Source organism: Spermophilus citellus (genome assembly GCF_964194105.1).
Source record: "Spermophilus citellus genome assembly, chromosome: 10".
In the NCBI taxonomy this organism is placed as follows: Eukaryota; Metazoa; Chordata; class Mammalia; order Rodentia; family Sciuridae; genus Spermophilus; species Spermophilus citellus.
In genome coordinates, this window is record NC_138197.1 from 120,453,632 (window position 1) to 120,466,504 (window position 12,873).

Sequence of the window (12,873 nt, forward strand, 5' to 3'; positions counted from 1 at the left end):
CCCTCCATTCTGTACTCTCTGTCTCCTGGACTTTGAGTTTTGCACACCACGTAGAGTTGCTCCTGCCATCTTCTTGGTGCCTAGCACCATGCCTGACACATTGATGTGTCATTTTAAAGTAAGTGTTGACAGGCCAGGCGCAGTGGCACACACCTGTAATCCCAGCACCTCGGGAGGTTGAGAAGGAGGATCAAGTTCAAAGCCAGCCTCAGCAACAACAAGGTGCTAAGCAACCCAGTGAGACGCTGTCTCTAAAAAAAATACAAATTAGGGCTGGGGACGTGGCTCCAGGGCTGAGTGCCCCTGAGTTCAATCCCTGGTACCAACAACAACAACAACAACAACAGCAAAACTGTTGAGATCCTGCTAGGAAAGGGAAGCTAGGCACGTGGATTAACCCAGCCATCTGAACTCTCTCTAGAGTCAAGTCTGGGTCTTGTGCGTCTCCTAACGTACGGTCTGGTTTACAAACATTGATTTTCTATTTTATCCATGGCCACTGGATACTTCTTTTCCAGAATTGCCTCCGTCCTATTCAAACCCGCGGTGTGCCTCATGCCCGTCCTTGCAGCTGTGGGATCTAGGGCTGGTAAATTCCAGGTCCGCCTGGTCCAGGCTAGAGGCCAGGCTAAGGTCAACCCAACCTTCAAAGCCCACCTGGCCAGTGCGGCAGGAACAGTGACAACTCCCTCTTTCTTGGCGATGTTTAAGTCTTTTCCCAAACCATCCTTTCTTACCCTCTATCATTTAAAGGGCAAACTCCAAATTTGTCTAGTTCTTATCTCTCTGATGTTTCCTTTCTTCTTAGAAGGTCCTTTTCTCTGATGTTTAAAACATCGACCAGAGTTGTCTTTCTGAACACGGCTCTTGTATGGATCGCTATCCTTCCCTCTGGGTGACGGAACTGAGATTGCCTTTCAGGTGAGAATATTGATCCTTAATGATTTCCGTTGGTCCTGCCTTCCCCCACCCCACCCCCCCAGCCCTGGATAGGGCTGGGATCTGCTTGCTTCGTTCAGCGTATGGAGTTCCTGCCAGGACCCCCGAGGTCTGTCCTTTGTCTGGCACTACAGCGCCTGCCAAGGTCTCGATTTCAGCTGTGGAACAGGGGCACCTTCGACCTTATTGAGTGGCTCTTGGTATCAAGATGACGACCTTCATTTCAATTTTTTTTTTAATATTTTTTAGTTTTAGATGGACACAATATTTTTTTATGTGCTGCTGAGGATGGAACCCAGCGCCTCACCTGTGCAAGGTGGGTGCTCTACCACCGAGCCCCAGCCCCAGCCACTACCTTCATTTCAATTTTGCATGAAATTCTGAATACTAGGTTCAAATGAAACCCTATGCAGAAGTCCAGTCTGAGAGGAGGCACCTAGGCCGCTTTGGTCTTTGCTAGCAGAGGTGACATCTGTTCCACCCCCATGCCCAAGACCCCAGAGGAGTCTGAGCACCCACGGGCTCCCCCGGGGGTCTTTCTCAGGCTGCTTGGGCTTTAGATCAGCCTCTCAACCCAGCCTCGCTCCCCAGCTTTCCTTCCATGGTCCACACGCGCTCCACTTTCCTTTATGATAGCTGCCATTGTGCCAGCCTTCATACTAACCCACATCTTCCCTGACGCTTCCTTGAGGATCTTTGGGAATCTGGGAGGAATTGGTTAACTTTAAAAATCTATTTACACTTGAGGGATTGTAAAGAAGCCAGGAAAGAAGTGTTTGGGATTTTGAAAATACACATATGGGCTTCTTTTTATTTATTAACAGCTTTTCTATATTTTCAATATTATTCCTGGAAGCAGCTGTTGCTCCGAGTTCTCTTTCACACCTGCCTGTCACTCGGATTTCCACTTGTTAATTCACAGAGCTGAACGGGAAGTGACAAAAGCGAAGCCCAAGGTAAGTCTACTCACTGGAAATTTCACTTCTGTCGCTGAGGGTCACTGAGAAGCGCCACACATAGGCAGCTAAGGCCACAGAGAAGCCACTGGTTTATTCTCCACCCCTAAACACTATTTTTGAAGTGTTAGTACCAATATAGCATTTGCCAAGCTTGTATATGTTTGTGTGTTTTTCCTCCACTAAATTGCGAGTCTCTAAAGGGACTTTTCCCATAGCTATTATTGTACTTAGCGTTATGCAAACAAATAATGAATGCTCACATCACCTATTTTTACTTCCCAAAAGTCTTAAGAACGCCTATTGGAAATTTCAATTATGTGGCATGGGGGAGATTCCACAAACCTGATTTGTGCAGGGAGAGCCCAGGGACAACAGTCCGTTCCTAGACACAGCAGGGCACCCAGTGTTTGCTCTTGATCTCCAGGAGGACACATTTTCACAAGACAAATGGCTCTTGAGGCAGTGAGATGGCAAAGTGACTGGGCTGACACAGACTGGTAGCCTTAAGTGGGGAGATCACAAGGGGGAAAATATGCAAACGAGCGACACAGGGCGCCTGGGGCTGCTGCGTATTGGAAGGCTTCATCTCCACAGTCAGCTTCACAGCGAGGGCCCAGAGAGGAGCAGAGAACGGCAGAAGCCATTCTCCTCCTGCCCCGGCCATGGGAGGTCTGAGCGGCCTCACTTGGAGGGGATGCTCAGGGACCAGGAGGGTCTCTACGGTTCTCAGGGTGGTGGTACTGTGGTGCGCCGTCTAAGGAGACCCCGCCAGGCTTGGCTGGTTCGTTCATTCATTCTCAGGAGTTTACTGAGACGTGGAGGAATGCCAGGAGGAAGACCTACGGCACTCGCCCAGCCCTCAAGAGATCCTCACAGGTACAAGATAAAACAATGATAGCAAAATGTGGCATCTTAGCCCACTGCTGCAGCTATAGCAGAATGCCACAGACCGGGTCATTTGTAAACAATAGTTGGTTTGGTTCACAGTTCTTGAAGCTCTGGAGCCCAAGAGCATGGCGCCAGCCTCTGGCAAAGGCATCGTGTGTCATCGCATGATGGAAAGGTGAGTGTGTGTGACCCAGCGGACATCAGGCCGGACCCATCCTTTCAGTCAAGACCCAGCTCCCACAAGAACTAGTCCACCCCCACGAGAACTAACACATGCCTACAATAACTAACCCAATCCAAAGAGAACTAACCCACTCCCATGATAACTAACCCACTCCCATGATAACTAACCCACCCCTATGATAACTAACCCACTCCCATGATAACTAACCCATTTCTATGATTAATGGCATTAATCCATTTGCGAGGGCTCTGCCTGATGTCCCAGAGGCTGTGATTCTGCCCATCAGCAGGAGCAGGGGCTTTGAAGGAGGTGACTCAAAGGCCACCCTCCACGTGCTCTCTGTTGGAGGAGTAATTCACTTGTTAATTTGAGAGACAGTCATTTCTGAGATCTTCTGGTGCCATCCCCAAAGTCTGGATGACTTTGTCCCTACGGTGGGTGGGTGCTCCAGGACAGATAACTCTGTCCTGGAGGGAAAGGAAAGGTGATCCTGTTTGCCCTGGGATTGGGTGGGGTTCCGGGGAGGTTAGGTAGGGAGGAGTGGGAGAGGAGAAAGAAACATGTCCATTTCCAATATAAGTCGCAGTGACAGAGAAGCAAGGGTTATATTCAAAGCACAAAGTGGACCACAGTTACGTGATGGCAGTTAACTTTCCACTTGAGTTTTGGAGGGGACACTTAAGGGCTTATAGCTTTGCATCTTGGGGAAGTGGTGTCAAATAATGCTACGTAATTGCTGACATTCACCGTCCTACGGCGGGCTCTTGTTCCCTGCCTTCTCATGTGGGGATGCACCTCGGCAATATACACGTCACTCAGAGCCCCAGAGAAATGACCACTACAGAAATGCCCAAGTGGCCTAATTTTCCCAAAGGGAAACCCATTAGCTAACAAATGAAGCGTGCACACGGTCTTACTCCTGAATCTACACAGACAGACAGCAACCTCCAGATATTTGGAAAAGCCGGCCAAAGCCAGAGAATGAGCACAGCAGAGGAGAAAATAAATCGAGAGGAACTTGAGAAGATTAAGACAAGAGGTAAGAGAGGGTGCTGATTACCTAAAGCCAGAATTGCCAAGAACGAGGAACAAATAGAGAATAAAAAGCCCTCTTGGAAATTAAAAATAGCTTAGGCACAACAAGTTCAAATTAAGGATAGGGAGATAACATTGGAGAAACCTCACAGAAAGATTTTTAAAATACCAGGATAGAAGAGAGAGATGGGAGCGGGGATGAGTCTACCCAGGAGGAACAATTTTCAGCTAATAGGAATTCCAGGAGTTTATCAAAACCTCCGGGAAGTTTTCCCAGAAGTCGACAAAGGGCTTGTGCTCAGCACAATGAATAAAAAACGCCCACGCCAAGAGGTTTATCAATACACAATTCCATCACACCGGGAACAAGCTTCTGGTAAAGAAAAGAAAAGCAAGTACTAAATAAAATGACCACTTCGTGAGAAAGGCCATCGGAAAGCATTAAATCCAACAGTGTCTTCTGGCTGAGGGTGGCATGCTGAGCCTTCGGGTTTGCCACCTCTTGTTCCTGGAAACCCATCAAAATGAGAGCAAAAAGGAGCTCAAGAAAATGAAGTCGTAAAATTGTTCAAGTTGCTGAGAATGGAAAAGGGAGTGGGCATCTCTGAGGATGACTGCAGGACCAAGGGACCTGGGTGGGTAAGATCCTGGACAGGGAGACACAGAGGAGAGACGTCTTTCCTCCAGGATCTTCTAGATCCGAAGGACGAAAGGGGGCAGAAGGGCAGATGGTGATGGAAACTGTAGGAAAATATAAAGTATCAGCTTCTCTCAGCTCTCACAAAGTCCTGCTGAGGAGGGACAGTGGCGGGGACAGTGCTCAGAAAAAGAGGGACGTGGTACCTTGAGAGTGGGCCCCTGGGTTGTGGGACAGATCCTGGCACCGACACAGTACCACCCTCCCGCAATGGTGTTGAGGCTCTGAGCATGAACAAAGGTGACCCTGAGCTGCAGAGCTTGGGAGGATCTGGCTGAACCAACGGATGTCAGATCCCAAAGATGCCCAGAATCATCAGACGAGGCTTAAAGATAAGGAGCTCCAGTTTCTGTGATGTGCCAACAGAGCAACGAGCAGAAGTTTGAGACATTACCATAAACACATTGTCACCAAACCTGAATTATATTATCCAGATAGAGAATTGTCATTATGACCTGATTGTGTAGAGACTCGTATAATAGCAGCTGAGCGCTATCTCAACCTCTTCGGGGATCAAAATGATGCTATTCCAACTTCACCAGTCAGTCTCACCTTGCTACCCTGTTGAGAGCCACAGCCAAGGGGCCCCAGCAAACTTCTAGCTGCCAACTGATTGGCTCCTCTGTGGTGATGCTCATTGGGCTGTTCCCCCCCCCCTTTCAGACCACGGAGCTGCTCATTGGGGGACTTTTTTTGGCTCCGCCCACGCAACCCAGCCAATCCGCCTCAAGAGCAGGAGGAGTAGGGGAGGTGCAGAGGCTTGTGGGAAGCCAGTGGTGGCAGTTGGGCTCTGAGGGGTTTTCCTGAGGAGCTGTTTTGTTTGGCATGTGTGGTTCTAAAAATAAAGTTCGTTTCTTTTGACAAGTGGGTCCTGAATTGTGCCCAGCCAGACTGCGGCACTACCCACCTTGTGGTCCACAGACCAGCAGCACCAGCAGCACCTGAGAACCTTTTAGAAACACAGGCTCTCAGGCCTCACCCAGACCACTGGACCAGGAACTTTTAAGACATTTGATTGTGATTGCCGGGTTCCACCTGAAAGCCATGCAGTCAGAATCTCCAGGTGTGAACCTGGGCAGTGGATCTGCTTAACTCGTCCTAGTTGGTGGGAAGCCAAAGGTGAAGACCATTGCTCAAAGGATAAGGTGGATTACATTTTAGGAGAACTTTCACCATGTGCTATAGTTTGGATCTTAAATATTTCCCAGAGCCCCGCGTCCTAAAGGCTTGGTTCACACCTGTGGTGTTTAGTGCTGGAGCCTTTAAAAGGTGGGGCCGATGAGAAGTCTTGGTCTTGGCTCTTTGCTAGGATAGTGGGACTTCGGTCTCTCTCTCTTCTGAATCACGGCCACGAGGTGACTGGTTTTGCTCTGCCACAAACTCCTGCATGACTTGGTACCTTGCAAGAGGATCGTGGACTGGACTCTTTGAAAACTGGACTCTTTATAAGTTGCTTATCTCAGGCATCTGGTATAGTAATGGAGATGGCAACACCATGACTGGCCTCCTTACACATTCAAACAGTCTTCCCTTCTCCCCTCTCCTCTGGGCTTTAGCCATTTCGGGATCTTTTTTTCCTGTAAGTGACTCTTTGTCCAGTGACTGACCATGGAGGAACTGGGAGTTAAAAGTGGGTAATGAGGAGGCCAGCCCTAATGCCAGAAAAATCAAAGTGACATGAGTGATAGGAAGAACAAGGAAGGATCTTGTCAGTGGGACAGAGAGTCCATTTAATGGGGTGGAAGGGGGCACCAGAGAGGATGGGGAAGGACGGGATGAAAGGTCGGATGTGTAAACTGATTCTGTATCTGAAAATACATATTTATCTGCTTAAAACCAAACATTGAAATGATGGGCTCTTCGGCAATCCCAGAAAACTCCCTACCAAGGTGTTTCCCATACAAATCTGCTCTGGAGCCAATAATGAAATCCAATAAAGTCTTGCTAATTATGTTCTCTAATGAATTGTGAGGCTGCCTAATCCACAGACCAGAGGTTTGTATAGTCAATAACTATGTTAAATAGTCTCAATTACTTACATATGGTGTCTGACTCTGGTGTTAATTGTGCCCATTAACCCACACAGAGTGGTTTTGAATTCCTGCGGGATGGTTGATGTGCGGATTCCTCCGAGGCCACTAACCACATTTTCTTCTGTCCAGATGTATAGTTGGGGCCTAATAAAGCTTCTTAATCTGAATTTAGCCTCTGGATAAATGACTAAGAAGTCTAAAACTCTTCCTCATGTGAAACACTTTGTAGTATCTTTGCATTCAGTCTCAAAATCAATCTCATTGGTGTTTCTCTATCAAAAAAAAATTAGCCCAAAGAGACATTTAGGTGAATAGACTTCTATCCTTCAAATGTCCTTGAAGACAGACATTTATCACTGGAGCTGGTAGTTTTAGGAGTCTAGATCCTTCCCAGCTAACCAGCTTATTCCCAACCACAGGGTTAACTGGGCTCAAAGTACTCCTGCTTATTTTAACCCTTTACTTTCACAGGCACCTGTTGAGGACACTGCTTTACTTCTGATTGAACATTTCAATGGATGTTTATTTGTTGGGGTCGGAAGCCTAGTGTAATCCAACAGCAGGACTTATCACAGCCATTGAAATTGGACTCAATGTATTTCATTGCACACAGGTTTGGGGCTGTATACCCAGGTGGGTAACACTCTATAGAGCAAGTTAGAATATATTTTTCCCCGTATATGTCTGGTAGAAGTTTAGAAGCCTGGGAAATGCAATGAAGAATGCTTGGCTTGAAAGGCTGCAGGAAATCCCTCATCATGATCCTACAATGATGCTGACCAACTTGGTGTTACCACCCAGGAGAGGGACAGACAGCATCCTGGTGAAGAGGGGGCCACATGCAGGCATGACACCCTCCATCGTAATACCCCCCCCCGCCCCAGCCAAGTGAATGGTCTGACAGCCAGTTTCATTTGAAAATTCCAATTAGAACATTCTTTGGGAAGGTGAGGATTTCTTAAATAGGACATACCACTTTTAAAAGAAAAATGCAAAAAAATAAGACAGGTGGAAGATTCCCTTATCCAAAATGCTTGGGCTCAGAAGTGTTTCGGATTTCAGATCTTTTCTGATTTTGTAATATTGCATATGCATAAGATACCTTGGGCTTGGGATGCAAGTATAAGCATGAAATCCACTCATGTTTCATGTATGCCTTATACACATAACCTGAAGGTAACTGTATACAGTATTTTGAATAATTCTGTGCATGAAAAAAAGTTTCATGATGTGGGATTTTCCACTTATGGCAATAAGTCAGCACTCAGAAAGACTTGGATTTGGGAATATTTAGGATTTTTGAATTGGGGATGCTCAACTTGTGTGTGTTGCAGAAAGTTTGAGAACTGTAGGGAAGCATGGAGAGAAAAAAATCATCTGAGATCTCACCATCACCAATTCTTTTTCTTTTGATTTTTTAAAAATGCATAAATACTACCCATGCATTTTGTTCTGTAATGGTCAGCCAGATGTGGCCATAGGAGGACACGGGAGAGGAAAACAGAAGTTTGTTTTACTCACAGGCCCTGGAAACGGGAATCGCCTGCCATTCCCGGCCACGTAGAGGCGCTTCAGGGAGGTTAAGAGTCAGAGAAGAAGGGGGGGGGGACGGGGGGGGGGGCCGGGGAGACCCCGCCAGGACCTTCAGTGGGGCTTCCTGGGGACAGCAGGGCAGGGTGAGCGATTTAGGATGGGTTAATCTGCAAAACCAATCTTGATGGGCGCTAAACTACAGAGGTGGCTCCTGGTTGTCTGGCCCCTGACTATGGGATCATGAAGGACGAGGAATGCTGTCCCTTGGGGAACCCCAGGAGAGGTGTGGCTCTTATGTATCTAAGGCATGCTCCAGCTGAGCCCTTTGTCCTGGGAGGGACAGTCTCTCCCCATCCAGAAAGGTTTTTAAGATGTCCAGACTTCCTAATATATAGAAAATAAAAACTGTGAAGAATGCATGTTACTTTACTTCTTCCATCCTCACCGGAGTCTCCCATGGAAAGCCAATATGATACCCGTGTTAGCCTTTCTTATTTTTGTCCCCAGGGCTTATCTCCAGTGACGTTTATGGAGAGGAAGGCTGGGGCCTCCACTGGTCCTGGCTACCCCTTGATGTTCAGTGGCCTACCATGGGGGAGGGATGCTGGGAGACCCTCGGGGTTGGGCAGGAGGTGGGCCTCCCCAGCCCTTGAATAGGTGCAAGCCAAGCATATGTCCCTGGCTCCCCCCAAAAGGCGCAAATCCTTGGATGGATGCTTCAGTGGTTGGCACCAAGTCCTGCTGAGTTGGGAGGGGAGAAGCTGAAGAGCCGCGTCCCTTCCTGATGGCACTTGTGCTGTACCTATTTCTGCACCAGGGCCTGCTGGTGGCCCCCGGCCAACGGCAGACTCAGTCTAAAGTGGGCAGGAGGCATGTGGTTCCTTTAGGTGTTCGGCTGGCTAGGCCTGCGGGGCTGAGCCAGGTGGGCCTCACCTAAACCCTGTTTCCCCCGCATCCCCCCATCCCCCTGGGCTCCCCACCTCTGGTTCCCCTGAGCCCACAGCCACTCAATCTGCAGAAACAGCTCATTAAGTCCTGCAGCCCAGCCTCAGCCAGAGATGCTCGGTGCTGTGGTCCTTCTGTCCTGTTTCTGTGGCCGCCCGTGGGGCAGCAGGGAGCTGCAGGCGCTGGCTTGGGGGACTGGGGAGAGAAGGATGGGGCGGGGTGAGATCTGGGGTGATTTTCCACAAAATAAGGTCTGAAACGATATTTCTGACCTCCGTGAGGGTTCCGTTCCTCCAGCGCTTCCTCCTCCTGCCCGAGTTCTATCATTCTCTCTGCATTGAAGTGGCTTTTCTTCTCTTCTCCCTGATGGGTGGGTGGGGGACAGAGGAGGACAATCTATAGTAAGATAAAAGCACATATGCCCTGCTTTTTTTCACCTATGACATGAGCATTTTCCCATGCCTTATTTTTGGAAAATACGATTGTGCATGACGATAATATATTTTACAAATTATATACCTTCCTGTTTTTAATGATTCCTCTATTTTTGGATGTTTCATTTGCTTATGGTTTTTACCTTTATTGATAACTGTTGTGAATTTTCTCATCTGTAAGTCTTTGACCCCCCTCCTATGTTACTAACACTGGAAATCCCATGTTTTATTCTTTGGAACGCCTCTCAGTATCAAGAACACAAATGGTTTCACAGATGGTATTTAATATGAACTTCACTCAAGGTCTAGATCAGCTTGCACTGGGGCCCTCAAAAATCTGTCTCTTTAATATTAAGCCATATGAAATTACAAGGGTGTGCCAAATCCAATTAGCATCTATCATGAGCTACTCTCTATAAAAAGGCATTTCACATTTTGTTATATTCCAGTTCTGAAATCCTATTAGCAGCAAACATTAAGGTCCTAGAGAAGCAAACACAAGCAATAATTTTTAAAAACACTTTGCAACGTATCCTGCATACTTATTTATAGCTACAGCACCTGAGTCCCCTGCTCTGAGGATGTCCCTTCAAGGGGACTGTGTAACAGATCCAAGGCCACACTTTATGTCACGCTCACCCTTGTGTGCAAAGCACAGTATCAGGTCCATGTGGATGGCCACACATAATTACATGTGTGACAGCCATGTTCCAACGATGTCAGCATCAGTGCTGATTCGTGAAGAGAAATAGATCACCAAGACAGCGGCATGACCCGGACTGGGGCTCAGTGGTGGAGCGCTTGCCCAGCATGTGTGAGGCACTGGGTTCGATCCCGGTACCACATAAAAATAAAAACAAGTAAAAAAAAAAGTGTTTTGTGTCCATCTACAAATAAAAAAAATAAAAAGAGGGGACCGGTACCCCAAAGCTGCCTGACTACTACCTGGACTTCACAATTGCCTTGACGCAGAGTGAACCTGGGTGGGATCCCGCTGTCTGCCCAGCCTGGGGCCAGAGTCCCTGGTGGGATAAGAGTCACCTTCACCCGGGTTCCATCTACTTCTCATTCCCATGAGAGGACCTGGAGCTGGGCCCAGTCTTTGGGCGTGGCCTGCAGACAGCATCATTTTGATCTGAGGGGCAAAGGGACTGGTGATATTCAATCTAGAGGCGATTTACCATTTTTAAAATCATTGCTTGTTTGAGGAAATACTTTCCACATATTTGCTCTGCAGATTCCCCCCGCCCCCACTGTGTGTGTGTGTGTGTGTGTGTGTGTGTGTGTGTGTGTGTGTGTGTAGGCTATTTTAAGGCTTTTATTATCTTTTATGTTATGTAATTTTATTTTGCAACTATTCCTTCTCCCGATCGTGCCTGGATACAGTGATGTGTTAAACCGTTTCTGGTCTATTCTGAGGGGCTCAGAAATGGCCTCTCGGGTCACCTTTCTGGTTTGCAGGTTGGCCTGTGTGTGCTCCAGAGGTGCCCGTCATCCCTCTCTGCTTCCTCCTCCCATGAGCAGACTCCGTGCTGGAGAAGGTCATCTAATTCTCAGGGGATCTCTGCCCTTAACTTGGCTCTGGCTATTTTAGCCAGAGTCCAGATGAGTCACTTAGACTTTCTGCCATGAGTAGTTGGAACTGGTGACTGGGCTGAGTCTGTTCCCTGTAGGCGTTTCTCCTTTCCCATGTTCCCTGAAGCCTCTAGCCTGTTGGTCTCCTGGGTCATGTTTTCCTTGAATAGCCAAGTAAATAATCTTAAGTCCACGTGGAGACAAATACTATGTGTTCAACCAAACTGTATTTCCTTTCCCTTTGGGGCAGACAGAGAGACCACATTCCCCAGCTTCCCTTAAAGCTAAGATGGGTGGAGGGTAGAAGTGAGGCAAGTCCCTTCCAAGCCTGGTACCTAAAGACACAGAATTCCCCAGTTTGCTTGCTCTTTCTCCTCCACGTGTCCGAGAGGACGTGGCCGTGTAGAGAAGGGACCCTCATGACCCACATTGGGTGGAGCATTGACTGCATGAAACTACTGAGATTCCAGGGTTTGCCCTATACAACCTTGAAAAATGATTCGTATCCCACCTCCTGGGATGATTCGCAAGCCTTTAGAAACATTTCTTGAAATTTCCAAAGACAACGAGGACTCTGGTCTTCCTAGACCTCTTCCTGTTCCTGCTGAATTCTTAATGCCTTTTGTGATTGCTGTCCATACTTTACCTTCCCCTCTCCCCCTGTCCCATAAGCACCGCTCTTCTCCCACCCTAAGACTATCACATGCCACAGTCTCTTCACTGAAAACCGAGACAACAGAGCAAGACATCACAGCATGCAATAGGGGACAGTTTACAGATACCCAGTAGACAAGTGCAACTGCCAGACTTGAACCATTAAGTCAATAGATGGCTGCTGGTGGGAGCCAGGTGCCTCTCTGTTTGGAATGGGAAGTTACAGAAAAGAAGAGAAAGAGTCTGGGGTGACCCATGTGGTGACGGGTTAGAGTTGGAGACATCATCATGAACCAGAGTTGATCTTGATATGTAGATGGTTACCTGTAGAACTATTCATACATATGCATAAATATTTCTTTGCTCTCTCAGCTGAGAAGGTCTAAAAGTCATGACACCAACACAGCAGCAAACACATCTAATGCCCAGTTCTTTTTTTTTCAAATTGGTGCATTATAATTATATGCAAAAATGGAATCGTGTCTCCTGTTTGCACATGCACATAACAAACTGATCCATTTCATTCCCCTTTACCATCCCCCACCCCAGTTTTTTTTTAATATTTATTTTTTAGTTGTAGTTGGACACAACACCTTTTATTTTATTTATTTATTTTCATGTGGTGCTAAGGATCGAATCCAGGGCCTCGCACGTGCCAGGCAAGCGCTCTACCACTGAGCCACAGCCACAGCCCCCCCACCCCAGTTCTTGGTGTCTAATACCAAAATTTCCAGTAAAAGAAACCAGGGCTGATTCTAGGACTGGGGCTGGAAAGGTACAAGGTGAGCCTGAAGTATTTTATAATCTATGAAAGCCAAAGGTGCTAAAATAAAATAAAACCAAAACCTACCCTGGTGGGGGTGTGTCAAAGGGGTACTGGAGTCAACTGAAAGGGTTCCCAATGGCCAAAGCTGGAACATTTTAAGTAATAAAATGAAGTAGAATAGAGTATCCATATTTATTTGTCCTCACTGATATAAATAAGTGGTCAAATAAA